General features: G+C 45.7%; 1 pseudogene across 1 annotated transcript in view; it reads left to right on the plus strand.

The window, feature by feature from the left end:
• The window catches only part of LOC311232699 (glycine receptor subunit beta-like), a 43,381-nt pseudogene that overhangs the window by 26,916 nt on the left and 470 nt on the right, over window positions 1-15,995 (plus strand). Inside the window, exons 5-7 of the transcript in view lie at window positions 363-445; window positions 1,123-1,260; window positions 5,609-5,761. The product of the transcript in view is annotated as a glycine receptor subunit beta-like (transcript). The remainder of the gene's footprint in view (window positions 1-362; window positions 446-1,122; window positions 1,261-5,608; window positions 5,762-15,995) is intronic.

The following is a 15,995-nucleotide window of genomic DNA, read 5'->3' on the forward strand; positions in this document are numbered from 1 at the left end:
ATATCCTTTGGACGTTACTGGTGCGACGTTAGTGGACAGACATTAACACACAGAACCACTAGAACTAAGCTCTAGAACCACTTACAGTAGATATATATATATTTACACCATCACGACCAATGTGTCCGGCTCTAGAAACGCAGCATGAATTAAGTCTTTACCAGCACATAGAACCAGTTTGATGTTAATACGATTTTCTTGTAGAGCATTAAAGGCAAGCAAGTTGTAGGTCACCATCTGATGGCATTACAGATTCTCCCTTTAAAGTACACTTTTGTGCGTGTGTGTGTGTGTGTGTGTGTGTGTGTGTGTGTGTGTGTGTGTGTGTGTGTGTGTGTGTGTGTGTGTGTCTGTGTGTGTAGGCTGTCCGTGACCTTGTCTTGTCCTCTGGATCTCACTCTGTTCCCCATGGACACTCAACTCTGTAAGATGCAACTGGAGAGCTGTGAGTAACACACACACACACACACACACACACACACACACACACACACACACACACACACACACACACACACACACACACACACACACACACACACACACACACACACACACACACACACACACACACACACACACACACACACACACACACACACACACACACACACACACACACACACACAGTCACACACACTGTTCCCTGCATGGCGGACAGTACCAGTACCCAGATTAAAGCTTTAGTTAGTTGGCCAACACCCAGACTAACCACTACTGTTCGCTTACGTTAATTTGTGCTAAGCTAGGCTACTGGTACCGTCTGCTTCGGTTCATTGTGCTAAGCTAGGCTACTGGTACTGTCTGCTTCCATTCATTTGTACTAAGCTAGGCTACTGGTACCGTCTGCTTCGGTTCATTGTGCTAAGCTAGGCTACTGGTACTGTCTGCTTCCATTCATTTGTACTAAGCTAGGCTACTGGTACTGTCTGCTTCCATTCATTGTGCTAAGCTAGGCTAACATGCAGCCAGACAGCTTTCTACTGAACACACAGAGAGGAAATTGGTATCTTATCTTCTCGCCTGACTCCGGAGAAGACAGTAAGCGGATGTCCCACAATGTAGGCCTGTTCCTTTAATGTATAATGGTTATTTATATCTGTAAATGTTATTGTTTTGCAGTTGGTTACACCACCAGTGATCTGGTGTTTATGTGGCAGTCGGACCCGGTTCAGATGGATGAGATCGCTCTGCCTCAGTTCGACATGAAACAACAAGACATTAAATATGGAAACTGCACCAAGTTCTACCAGGGAACAGGTCAGTGCTGCCGTTATACCTCTTCATTAAAGCCTTAATCACCAACCAATTCCACCACAATCTGCAGTTGTTTTAACTGTTGTTGTACAAATTGTTTTATTTATTTATTGTATTTATCGTGTATTTATTATTATGTTTGTACGCTCAACGTCATTGTAAATGAGGGCGTGCCATCGATACATTTTCAAGTTGAAATAAAGATTGAACGAATTCATTGATTGATTATATATTATTTTGTATATCTGTAGATCATTATGGGTCCTAATTTGTATTATATCTCTGTTTAGCCCAGGTGTCAGGTTGTCTTGTATTAAGCCTAGTGTGGTGTTTGTGTTATTCAGTGTGCCAGACCCATGTAGTTTAGTTTAGTTTACTCAGTTTATTTGATCTGGGACAAGTGCATATCAATCAACAGTTCTACATTTATAAATGAACCCTATATGTACCAGACCCATGTACCAATTCATGTAGATTCAAGATTCAACAGTTTATTCAGCACATTCATACCAGGGCATACAGTGAAATGCGGTTGGCCATGCCCGCTACGATTGTGCAATAAAACAATAGTAATAATAAAAAAAAAGATAACTAGAATAGACATGGTAAATAGACATGTTAATAAATCGCTTAAAGGCACTGGATCCTATGTGCACTGCTATACAATGTTCAGTTTGATGTACAACTTGATCTCAATGATAAAGAATCTAGACATAATATATATGGTTAACGTTTTCCATTCAGCTCTGATAGATTACATGTATCAACTAGAATGGTGTTCAGTCATTCGAGCATCGGCATGCCATATTGGGTCATAAATAGTTCCCCCCTGTGGATGAAGGACGTATGACATGTACATAAAACATGATAACATAAGTTTAATGTCGTCTCTTGTGGCCTTTTGATTTGAAGCTAGAGTCCCTCATTGGAATTGATCATTTTAAAGAAAAGATTGGACACCTCTCTCTCTGTCTCCAGGCTACTGTACGTGTGTTACTTACTTACTTATCCTCTTTGTCCCGGTTGGGGCATAAGGCCGCAATCATACACTGCCACTGAATCCTGTCTCGTGCTTTGGCCTGCGCTTCGTCCCAGGAAAGACCCATCTCCTTCAGCTCCATCATCACTGTCCTTCGCCCAGGTGTTCTTTGGTCTACCCCTCTTTCTCTTCCCAACTGGGGTCCATCTCAAGGCAACTTTGGGTAACCTTTCATTGGGCATCCTCAATACATGACCGAGCCATCTTAACCTCCGTCTCCTTATCTCAAGGGACATATGCAAGCTGCCTGTCTTCTTATAAAGTTCCTCATTCGAGATTCTATTTGGCCAAAAGATGTTGCAGATCCTACGTAAGCAGCTATTGTGGAAGACGTCAACCTTTCTCATATCCTGTTTTGTTACTCTCCAGCACTCAGAGCCATATAGCAGGACAGACTTAACATTGCTGTTGTAGAGCCGGAGTTTGGTTTTAAGGCTATATTGTTTAGACTTCCAGATGTTGCGAAGTTGGCTGAAAGCACCTCTTGCTTTGTTGAGACGCGTCTTGATGTCTTTTTGCGTTCCACTTTCACTGCTTATGAGGCTTCCGAGGTATGTAAAGTCTTCTACACATTCCAACGCCTCTCCATCGATGGTGATTGGAGGTGCTGTTGGGGCATTGATGCACATCACCTGGGTCTTTTTCTGGTTGATGTAGAGACCAGTTCGCTTTGCATAATTGCTTAGCCGGTCAGACTTCTCCTGGAGGTGGCTACGAGTGGATGACATGACTGCCAGATCGTCTGCAAAGTCAAGGTCTTCCATAAAGGAGAACAGGGTCCATTGGATTCCACGGGGACGGTCTGATGTAGTTTGACGCATAACCCAGTCGATGGTAATCAGGAACAGAATAGGGGAGAGGATGCAGCCTTGTCTTACTCCAGATTTAATGGGAAATGACTGTCAAGGTGTTATCAAGGATGACACTGCATTCAAAGTGTTCATAGAATTTTTCAATGATGTTGACCATTTTGGAAGGTATTCCATATGCCCTTAGGATCTTCCATAGGCTCTCGCGATGAATACTGTCAAATGCCTTCTTAAAATCGCTAAAGTTAATATACAAGGGGGCGTTCCACTCAATACACTGTTCGATGATGTTGCGTAAGGTAAAGATCTGATCGATACAACCTCGACCTTTGCGAAAATCCTGCCTGTTCCTCTCTTAGCTTGACATCTATGGCACTATCAAATCTCTTAAGAAGGATTCTGCAAAAGATTTTACTAGGGACGGACAGAAGTGTTATGCCTCGCCAGTTGTCACAGTTTTTCAGGTCACCTTTCTCAGGAAGCTTGCATACGAGGCCCTTGCTCCATTCCCTTGGCATGGCATTGTGCTCCCATATCTTGCCGAAGAGGTGGGTCAGCACCCTGGAGGCTGTGGTGATATCTGCCATCAACATTTCTGCATGTAGCATGTCGATTCCAGGGGCTTTTCCCTGCTTCATATCCTTGATTGCCGTTTGTACTTCAGCTTGGGAGGGAGCATCGGTGTTAATAGCGATGTCATCCAAAGGTTCTGGATCTGCAGGCTCTTCAGGTTCTGGTCCATTGAGCACTTCTTCAAAGTGTTGAGCCCATCTTTCAGCTGGTTCCCTTTCAGTTGTTATCAGTGTACCTTGTTTATCCTTAACTAGTTTAGTGTAGATGTTCCTTGGACCGCTTAGCTGTTTAGTGATCCTACACACTATACCGAGTTGGCCTTTAGCTGCAGCCGTCTCTGCTTCTCTTGCCAGGTTCTCCACAAAGGCTCTCTTATGCCTTCGGGCTCCTCTTGACCTCTAAGTCTTTCACCTTGTGCTCTTTCTTTGCACGTTCAGTTAGCCTGGGTGATGTTGCACTCAGCAGTTTGTCTTTGGCTTTCTTCCTCTCATCGATTTCTTTTTCCATGTCTGAGGTGTTATCCATTGTTTGTCTCCTTTCTTTCTAAAGCCTACGAGACGGTACGTGTGTGGAGGTGATAGTTACAGTATACTCTCTCTCTCTGCAGGCTACTATACAAGTTTATTTATTGTTTGTCATAGTCAAATACAGAATACTTTTCCATGACATGCTTTTTTCTGTATGTGCTCCTGGGAGTGAGCTAGATAAAAATAGATCAAACGTATAAAATAGAAAAAGTCAAGTTCGTAGACGACTTGAAAAAAAGTGTTCAGTCAATATACATATATACAATATACAATACAGAGTAAAAAGTGAGGTACAATGCAGAAATGGGATCAGGTACAACTTAGGGTAAGGTGCAAGGAGGTATGAATTTGAGTGCAAATCTCTTTACCAATAAATATAAAGTGTTAAAGCGTCTAAAGTGAGTAGAGTAGGTGTTACAGTGAGTGTTTATGTAAAGTGATGGATGTGTGCGCTGTGAGTGTAGATGATGGGTTGTTACATAGTGTCATTGTCATTGTCGTGGAGGTGATGTTTACAGTATAATCTCTGTCTCCAGGCTACTGTACGTGTGTGGAGGTGATGTTTACAGTATAATCTCTGTCTCCAGGCTACTGTACGTGTGTGGAGGTGATGTTTACAGTATAATCTCTGTCTCCAGGCTACTGTACGTGTGTGGAGGTGATATTTACAGTATAATCTCTGTCTCCAGGCTACTATACGTGTGTGGAGGTGATGTTTACAGTATAATCTCTGTCTCCAGGCTACTGTACGTGTGTGGAGGTGATATTTACAGTATAATCTCTGTCTCCAGGCTACTGTACGTGTGTGGAGGTGATGTTTACAGTATAATCTCTGTCTCCAGGCTACTATACGTGTGTGGAGGTGATGTTTACAGTATAATCTCTGTCTCCAGGCTACTGTACGTGTGTGGAGGTGATGTTTACAGTATAATCTCTGTCTCCAGGCTACTATACGTGTGTGGAGGTGATGTTTACAGTATAATCTCTGTCTCCAGGCTACTGTACGTGTGTGGAGGTGATATTTACAGTATAATCTCTGTCTCCAGTCTACTGTACGTGTGTGGAGGTGATATTTACAGTATAATCTCTGTCTCCAGGCTACTATACGTGTGTGGAGGTGATGTTTACAGTATCATCTCTGTCTCCAGGCTACTGTACATGTGTGGAGGTGATGTTTACAGTATAATCTCTGTCTCCAGGCTACTATACGTGTGTGGAGGTGATGTTTACAGTATCATCTCTGTCTCCAGGCTACTGTACATGTGTGGAGGTGATGTTTACAGTATAATCTCTGTCTCCAGGCTACTATACGTGTGTGGAGGTGATGTTTACAGTATAATCTCTGTCTCCAGGCTACTGTACGTGTGTGGAGGTGATATTTACAGTATAATCTCTGTCTCCAGGCTACTATACGTGTGTGGAGGTGATATTTACGCTCCGTCGGCAAGTCGGATTCTACCTGATGGGAGTTTACGCTCCGACGCTGCTGATTGTGGTCCTGTCGTGGCTTTCCTTCTGGATCAACCCTGATGCCAGCGCTGCCCGGGTCCCTCTAGGTATATAAATACACTATATATACTTATACATACAGCTCTGCCCGGGTCCCACTAGGTATATACATACACTATATATACTGTACTTATACATACAGCTCTGCATGGGTCCCTCTAGGTATATAAATACATACAATATATATACTGTACTTTATACAGCGCTGCCCGGATCCCTCTAGGTATATAAATACACTATATATACTGTACTTATACATACAGCGCTGCCCCGTTAGCACTAGGTATATAAATACACTATACTTATACATCCCGGGTCCCTCTAGGTATATAAATACACTATATATACTTATACATACAGCTCTGCATGGGTACCTCTACTATATCAAATCAAATCAAATGTATTTGTAAGGCCCGACAACACACGTTAATGTCCCCATGGGGCCGGACACGTCTTCTTTAAACAAGTCAAGAAGAAACATCACAATAAATCAAGAACAAAACAAAAACACCATGAAATCCAAAATAAAATGTTAAATAAATAAAAATGAATGAATATATATACTTATACATACAGCTCTGCACGGTCACCACTAGGTATATAAATACACTATATATACACTATACATGTATATAAATACACTATACTGTCCCCCCTGACCAACACAGACAACTCTTTTCAACCAATCAAATGCTGAACGAAGTTATCATCCGTCATCTTTCTCTCCATAGGAAATGTAATTCTTGAAGATATTGATTGATCATCAGGCTATGGATAAAACACGCTTGCTCAGAGCAAAATGCTTCTGGAGTCTACACATTACTAGACTACAGTAGGTACAGTATATAGATGCACTATATATACTTAATTACTTATACATACAGCTCTGCCCAGGTACCTCTAGGTATATAAATACACTATATATACTTACATACATAAAGTACATACATACTTCTTTCTGGAGTCTACAAAGTGTCCAAGGGTAAAGACTTCTAAGGCCTGTTCCACACGTATACGGATATTATTGAAGACATTATATGTCTTAGGTCACTGAAAACCAAGCTTTTTTTTTAAACTCTAAATCTCTAAAGTAAACTCCATTTTTGGAGAGTATTTTCTCTGCAATCAGGACCAGGGAGAGCTCCCTGCAGCCTGCCATCGGGTCAATCAATGTAGCGGCACGGTGGTGTAGTGGTTAACACTGTCGCCTCACAGCAAGAAGGTCCAGGGTTCGATTCCCGCTTGGGGACCAGGTTTCCATGATGCCAGTTACCCAGGTGGGGTATCTCCCAGGCCTTTCTGTGTGGAGTTTGCATGTTCTCCCCGTGCTCGCAAGGGTTTCCCCCCGATAAGATAAACCCAATGGAAAAACATGCACAACAACAGATCGCTAACGCTGTGGCATCCTTGACGAAGACGGACAGGAGCACTTGGATTGGTCCCCTGGCGCGGCACACGTTGACGCCTGTCTGCTCCCGGCTGCCCTTGGGGGGGAAGGACGACGGGATGGGTTAATCGCAGATACGAATTGCATGCATGCATCGCATGTGTGCCAATTGATGACCTCGGAGCAGGTCCTAAATTATTATATATTATAATCAGGACCAGGGAGAGCTCCCTGCAGCCTCCTGCCATCAGGTCAATCAGGACCAGGGAGAGCTCCCTGCAGCCTGCCATCAGGTCAATCAGGACCAGGGAGAGCTCCCTGCAGCCTGCCATCAGGTCAATCAGGACCAGGGAGAGCTCCCTGCAGCCTGCCATCAGGTCAATCAGGACCAGGGAGAGCTCCCTGCAGCCTCCTGCCATCAGGTCAATCAGGACCAGGGAGAGCTCCCTGCAGCCTGCCATCAGGTCAATCAGGACCATGGAGAGCTCCCTGCAGCCATCAGGTCAATCAGGACCAGGGAGAGCTCCCTGCAGCCTCCTGCCATCAGGTCAGTCAGGACCATGGAGAGCTCCCTGCAGCCTGCCATCAGGTCAGTCAGGACCATGGAGAGCTCCCTGCAGCCTGCCATCAGGTCAATCAGGACCAGGGAGAGCTCCCTGCAGCCTCCTCCCATCAGGTCAATCAGGACCATGGAGAGCTCCCTGCAGCCTGTCATCAGGTCAATCAGGACCAGGGAGAGCTCCCTGCAGCCTGCCATCAGGTCAATCAGGACCATGGAGAGCTCCCTGCAGCCTGTCATCAGGTCAATCAGGACCAGGGAGAGCTCCCTGCAGCCTGTCATCAGGTCAATCAGGACCAGGGAGAGCTCCCTGCAGCCTGCCATCAGGTCAGTCAGGACCAGGGAGAGCTCCCTGCAGCCTCCTGCCATCAGGTCAGTCAGGACCAGGGAGAGCTCCCTGCAGCCTCCTGCCATCAGGTCAATCAGGACCAGGGAGAGCTCCCTGCAGCCTGCCATCAGGTCAATCAGGACCATGGAGAGCTCCCTGCAGCCTGCCATCAGGTCAATCAGGACCAGGGAGAGCTCCCTGCAGCCTGCCATCAGGTCAATCAGGACCAGGGAGAGCTCCCTGCAGCCTGCCATCAGGTCAATCAGGACCATGGAGAGCTCCCCGCAGCCTGCCATCAGGTCAATCAGGACCATGGAGAGCTCCCTGCAGCCTCCTGCCATCAGGTCAATCAGGACCAGGGAGAGCTCCCTGCAGCCTGCCATCAGGTCAATCAGGACCATGGAGAGCTCCCTGCAGCCTGTCATCAGGTCAATCAGGACCAGGGAGAGCTCCCTGCAGCCTGTCATCAGGTCAATCAGGACCAGGGAGAGCTCCCTGCAGCCTGCCATCAGGTCAGTCAGGACCAGGGAGAGCTCCCTGCAGCCTCCTGCCATCAGGTCAGTCAGGACCAGGGAGAGCTCCCTGCAGCCTCCTGCCATCAGGTCAATCAGGACCAGGGAGAGCTCCCTGCAGCCTGCCATCAGGTCAATCAGGACCAGGGAGAGCTCCCTGCAGCCTGCCATCAGGTCAATCAGGACCAGGGAGAGCTCCCTGCAGCCTGCCATCAGGTCAATCAGGACCATGGAGAGCTCCCCGCAGCCTGCCATCAGGTCAATCAGGACCATGGAGAGCTCCCTGCAGCCTGCCATCAGGTCAATCAGGACCATGGAGAGCTCCCTGCAGCCTCCTGCCATCAGGTCAATCAGGACCATGGAGAGCTCCCTGCAGCCTGCCATCAGGTCAATCAGGACCATGGAGAGCTCCCTGCAGCCTGCCATCAGGTCAATCAGGACCATGGAGAGCTCCCTGCAGCCTCCTGCCATCAGGTCAATCAGGACCACGGAGAGCTCCCTGCAGCCTGCCATCAGGTCAATCAGGACCATGGAGAGCTCCCTGCAGCCTCCTGCCATCAGGTCAATCAGGACCATGGAGAGCTCCCTGCAGCCTCCTGCCATCAGGTCAATCAGGACCAGGGAGAGCTCCCTGCAGCCTCCTGCCATCAGGTCAATCAGGACCATGGAGAGCTCCCTGCAGCCTCCTGCCATCAGGTCAATCAGGACCAGGGAGAGCTCCCTGCAGCCTCCTGCCATCGGGTCAATCAGGACCAGGGAGAGCTCCCTGCAGCCTCCTGCCATCAGGTCAATCAGGACCATGGAGAGCTCCCTGCAGCCTCCTGCCATCGGGTCAATCAGGACCAGGGAGAGCTCCCTGCAGCCTGCCATCAGGTCAATCAGGACCAGGGAGAGCTCCCTGCAGCCTCCTGCCATCAGGTCAATCAGGACCAGGGAGAGCTCCCTGCAGCCTCCTGCCATCAGGTCAATCAGGACCAGGGAGAGCTCCCTGCAGCCTCCTGCCATCAGGTCAATCAGGACCAGGGAGAGCTCCCTGCAGCCTGCCATCAGGTCAGTCAGGACCATGGAGAGCTCCCTGCAGCCTGCCATCAGGTCAATCAGGACCATGGAGAGCTCCCTGCAGCCTCCTGCCATCAGGTCAATCAGGACCAGGGAGAGCTCCCTGCAGCCTGCCATCAGGTCAGTCAGGACCAGGGAGAGCTCCATGCAGCCTCCTGCCATCAGGTCAATCAGGACCACGGAGAGCTCCCTGCAGCCTGCCATCAGGTCAATCAGGACCAGGGAGAGCTCCCTGCAGCCTCCTGCCATCAGGTCAATCAGGACCAGGGAGAGCTCCCTGCAGCCTGTCATCAGGTCAATCAGGACCAGGGAGAGCTCCCTGTAGCCTCCTGCCATCAGGTCAATCAGGACCAGGGAGAGCTCCCTGTAGCCTCCTGCCATCAGGTCAATCAGGACCATGGAGTAAGAACAAATTCTGATTTTATTTATTGTCAACCCTGCATATGTTGGTATCGGTTGATATCGGTATCGGAAATTAAGAGTTGGACAATATCGGTATATCGGTATCGGTAAAAAAGCCAATATCGAGCATCCCTAATCACAGATGATACATACATCACAACATACATCACAACATACATCACAACATACATCACAACATACATCACAACATATATCACAGGTGATACATACATCACAACATACATCACAACATACATCACAACATACATCACAACATACATCACAACATACATCACAACATACATCACAACATACATCACAACATACATCACAGATGATACATACATCACAACATACATCACAACATACATCACAACATACATCACAGATGATACATACATCACAACATACATCACAACATACATCACAGATGATACATACATCACAACATACATCACAACATACATCACAACATACATCACAGATGATACATACATCACAACATACATCACAACATACATCACAGATGATACATACATCACAACATACATCACAGATGATACATACATCACAACATACATCACAGATGATACATACATCACAACATACATCACAACATACATCACAGATGATACATACATCACAACATACATCACAACATACATCACAACATACATCACAACATACATCACAACATACATCACAGATGATACATACATCACAACATACATCACAACATACATCACAGATGATACATACATCACAACATACATCACAACATACATCACAATATACATCACAACATACATCACAGATGATACATACATCACAACATACATCACAACATACATCACAACATACATCACAACATACATCACAGATGATACATACATCACAACATACATCACAACATACATCACAACATACATCACAACATACATCACAGATGATACATACATCACAACATACATCACAACATACATCACAGATGATACATACATCACAACATACATCACAACATACATCACAACATACATCACATATGATACATACATCACAACATACATCACAACATACATCACAGATGATACATACATCACAACATACATCACAACATACATCACAACATACATCACAGATGATACATACATCACAACATACATCACAACATACATCACAACATACATCACAGATGATACATACATCACAACATACATCACAACATACATCACAACATACATCACAGATGATACATACATCACAACATACATCACAACATACATCACAACATACATCACAGATGATACATACATCACAACATACATCACAACATACATCACAACATACATCACAGATGATACATACATCACAACATACATCACAGATGATACATACATCACAACATACATCACAGAGATACATACATCACAATACATACATCACAGAGATACATACATCACAATACATACATCACAGAGATACATACATCACAATACATACATCACAGAGATACATACATCACAGAGGTAAAGGAAATAATTAAAACACACACCAAACAAACAACCAAATAAAATTACAAATCCATGTGAAATAGGGTACAAATACACATTTCCCTCAGTGAGTTACAGCAATTTATATGGATATAGTTTTGGGGGGGCGTCTTTTTTTTGTGTGCAGACGATGTGAAAAAAAATATATACATTTTGGTGTTGCCTTCATATTTGGATCAATATCTCCCTGCGACGTACCTCCCTTTTTCCCCATTTCATTATAAACCCAGGGACAAGCTCCTCCTCTCTGTCCTCCGCCACACGTTTTCCATTGGTCCTCCTCCCCCACGTGACCATTTCTAGCATTTCCATTGGCTGTAGGCTAAAAGCTCAGTGACTATCCTGCATGCGCGATTTTTTTCCGTGGCCTATGTTTGCGAAGACGCTCTCTGATTGGCTAGCCGCGTACAGCGAAGACCCTCTCTGATTGGTTTAGCGCCGAAGGGTCTCTTCCGCATATTCAACAACAATTGATATGTTGTTCCCTAACCTTAACCTTAACCTTAACCTTAACCCTAACCTTAACCCTAACTCTAAGCATAACCACTTTGAAGCAGAGAATATATATGTACAAGGCGGAACAGACCCTTCGGCGCTAAACCAATCAGAGAGAGGGTCTTCGCTGTACACGGCTAGCCAATCAGAGAGTGTCTTCGCAAACATAGGCTACGGAAAAAAATCACGTATCCTGTATTCGGAAGAGAGAAGAAGAGTGACCCGGGCGTCTCAGAGGCCGTGCTCTGCCCTCTGGTGGACGGAGGAGAGAAGAGAATCTCCAGATTCAGCAGCTCTTTACCATAAATGGTTCCAGGGAGATTGAATGCAGCTACATACTACATGCTACATGCTACATTATTTACTTATCCATCCAGTGACAACAAAAACAGACACACAGAATCAGAGCAGCAGACAGACAGGTGGAGAAAAAGAGATGGACAGAGAGAGAGAGACGGAGATATAGAGAGAGAGGGAGAGATAGAGAGGGAGACAGAGAGAGGGAGAGATAGAGAGACAGACAGAGAGAGGGAGATATATATAGAGAGAGAGATACAGAGACAGAGGGAGAGATAGACAAAGAGAGAAAGAGATAGACCGAGAGAGAGGGAGAGAGAGACAGAGAGGGATGGAGCAAGAGAGAGACAGAGAGAGAGGGAGGGAGAGATAGAGAGAAAGAGAGGGAGAGAACGAGAGAGAGAGACAGAGGGATAGATAGAGAGAGACAGAGAGAGGGAGATAGAGAGAGAGAGATACAGAGACAGAGGGAGAGATAGACAAAGAGAGAAAGAGATAGACAGAGAGAGAGGGAGAGAGAGAGAGACAGAGAGGGATAGAGCAAGATATAGAGAGAGAGAGGGAGGGAGAGAGAGAGAGAGAGAGAGAGAGAGAGAGAGAGAGAGAGAGAGAGAAGGAGAGATAGAGAGGGAGGGAAAGATAGACAGAGAGGGAGAGAGAGAGGGAGAGAGAGAAGGAGAGAGAGAGGGAGTGTCACGGTTGAGTGGCGGGGACGCGTGTTGCTTTTGCAAGAATGTGACAATTTGACCATGTGACCGCGGCAACGCGGGAGAGCGGCAGTGCGGAAATAGGCTGTCTCTAAGACAAACTCTAACCTTAACCAGCTCCTTAACAGCGCCTAAACTTACCCGTTCTAACCTTAACCAACTCCGAAACAATGCCTAACCTTAACCTTAACCTTAACCATGCCTAACCTTAACCGGCGAAAGGACCGCAGGACCGCTGCTCTGCCAGGTGAGCTGAAGCGCCGAATGAAAATCATGGCGGATTAGGGCGGTTACATAATTCTGCAAGCTCTGCCGCTCCGCTACACAGCAGAGCGGCGGTTGCCGCGCCTGCCGCGGGGCGTGTCGCAGCCAATCAGGGAAAACGCGGAAGCAAAGGCAGCACTGCTCCGCTGTTATTAAGCAATAGGCGGCGGGGACAGGACCCAATGGACCTATCTCAAACCCTGCCCTCTTTTCTTGATCCTCCAATCACAACTGTCGCTTACCTCGGACAAACTTGTAAGCGACAGTTGTGATTGGAGGATCAAGAAAAGAGGGCAGGGTTTGAGATAGGTCTATTGCAGACATGGTGGATGAGGTTTAGAATCCAGGGGTATTTATTTACACAAACACGGAATAAACGGAACATAAACAACACAAAACTCAATCTAACACGGGGAACACTTACTAGACGGGGCGACGGGAGACAAAGCAACAGATGAAACACGGCAGGGCAAGACATCCAGAGACCAGGCAACACAGAACTAATATACACAGGGCTGATTACAACGAGGAACACCTGGGAGGGGAAATAGACTGACAAAGACTACAAGAACTACAACAATGGCAGACAAGACACACATGGGACAGAACATGCAGACTAAAGACTAAACAGATAACACAATACAAGACAAGAAGTGTACTTAAACCAGACAGGGGAACATGAAGGGCAAGAGGTAGACCGGGAGACAAAGCGAGATGGGGAGAACACAAAGGAACATAGATACATAAATGGACAAGGAGAGTCAGATTAGTCAAGGGATCCATGAGCAGATGAGGGGAATTGTCCATAAACCGGTGGGGAGATAAGTCCATGAACTGGTGGGATGTGACAGGGAGAGATAAACAGAGAGGGAGAGAGATAGAGAGAGAGGGGGAGAGAGAGAGAGAGAGAGAGAGAGAGAGAGAGAGAGAGGGGGAGAGAGAGAGAGAGAGACGGAGAGAGCAAGAGAGGGAGAGGGAGAGAGAGAGAGAGAGAGAGAGAGAGAGAGAGAGAGAGAGAGAGAGAGAGAGAGAGAGAGAATGAGAGAGAGAGAGAATGAGAGAGAGAGAGAGAGAGAAAATGAGAGAGAGAGAGAGAGAGAGAGAGAGAGAGAGAGAGAGAGAGAGAGAGAGAGAGAGAGAGAGAGAGAGAGGGAGAAAATGAGAGAGAGAGGGAAAGTGACAGACAGACAGGGGAAGAGTTTACAAATAGGTTACTTCAAAATCAATTTATTTCTTCATTAAATATAAAAGGTGACATGATTATTGACTTATATGATATGTTGAATGATCCCTTTGATTGCTAGTGTTTCCATCCCCGCTAACTGCATCGGTTAGTATCCAGTACAGAGTCATTTAGTGCCAGTGCTGCCACCTGGTGGCCGCGACGCGGTAACTGCATAATCCAGTTCTCAAAATGATTTAACTCCTACCAACCCGATCTCCGTAGGATCCCTATGCATGGCCTCCACAGCTGCAACTGCCCTCCCTCCTCTCCATCCATCCTTCCATCTCTCCATCATGCCATCCCTTCATCCTGCTGTTGTAAGTCGCCTGTTGATCGCATCATCAAAACCGCACCCTGTCACCACGATGTCACTATTGAGCTTTGCACCGTGTTGTTATCTATGTCAGGGGTTCTCAACCTCTCTGCTGCCAAGGCACCCTGTGTTCAATAAAATATTCCAGGGCACCCCTACATACGATAAAGACTTTTCCGGTCCTGTCTTTTTTGCTACAATGATGACAAAAGCGCTTGCTTCAAAATAATGTTTATTTAAGAAACCGGGAAACACATTTGTGTGTATATGCAGCCGGCTATGTATGCATTATTAACAGGTGTTTCAGGTCTAAATGGCTTAGTACTGTTGACATTACTTGTAATAGTAAATCAAATAGCATATTTCTTTAAATAAAAGTACAGAAAAGGATCACTAAAGTGCTATCTGTTGCAGCTGCACTGTTCTCCATAAAAATGGCATATTTGGATAAGTGTGACCATTTCACAGAAAAGGATCACCAAGTTACCATTTCTCAAAAAATATAAATAAATACAGAAGATAAGCACTCGTTCACTCAGTGGACATTTCTAGCTCAATGCGAGGTCTGCTGCTGCTGGCTAATAATACGGTCAATACGTGGGGAGATCTTTGACAAGGCAACACGCATGTCATCCTCAAGGCTCAACTTGGCCCTATATTTTGTTTTCAGAGCTGTCATGGATGAAAAGCCAGCTTCACACAGATATGTGGTGCTGAATGGTATCAACACCTTAACTGCTGCATCATGAGATACTTGGTACTCAGCACCACACTCTGAAACTAGCTCTCCAGGTGGTATCAGATGAGATTTCAATGAGTTCTTCCAACAGTTTGGATGGAGATGTGTCAGGAAGCTTTGTCTCAATGTTGTCTGTAAAGTTTTTTTTTTATCCAGAGTATCTTGGTGATCCTTTTCTGTGTTTTATTAAATAATGATTTTCAGATTTTGAGAAATGGTCAAACTTATCCAAATATGGTATTTTCATGGAAAACAGTGCAGCTGCAACAGATAGCACTTTAGTGATAATTTTCTGTAATCCAAAAAGAGTAAAAAAAAAATTAAAAAAAGATTTTAATCTCCTCTGAGGCACCCTAGGGTGCTGCTGCACCCCTGTTGAGAACCGCTGATCTAAGACATGCAAGACACCCTCTCTCTCTCTCTCTCTCTCCCTCTCCCCTCCCT

The sequence above is a fragment of the Notolepis coatsorum genome, assembly GCF_963971535.1.
Source record: "Notolepis coatsorum genome assembly, contig: SUPER_7_unloc_1, whole genome shotgun sequence".
In the NCBI taxonomy this organism is placed as follows: Eukaryota; Metazoa; Chordata; class Actinopteri; order Aulopiformes; family Paralepididae; genus Notolepis; species Notolepis coatsorum.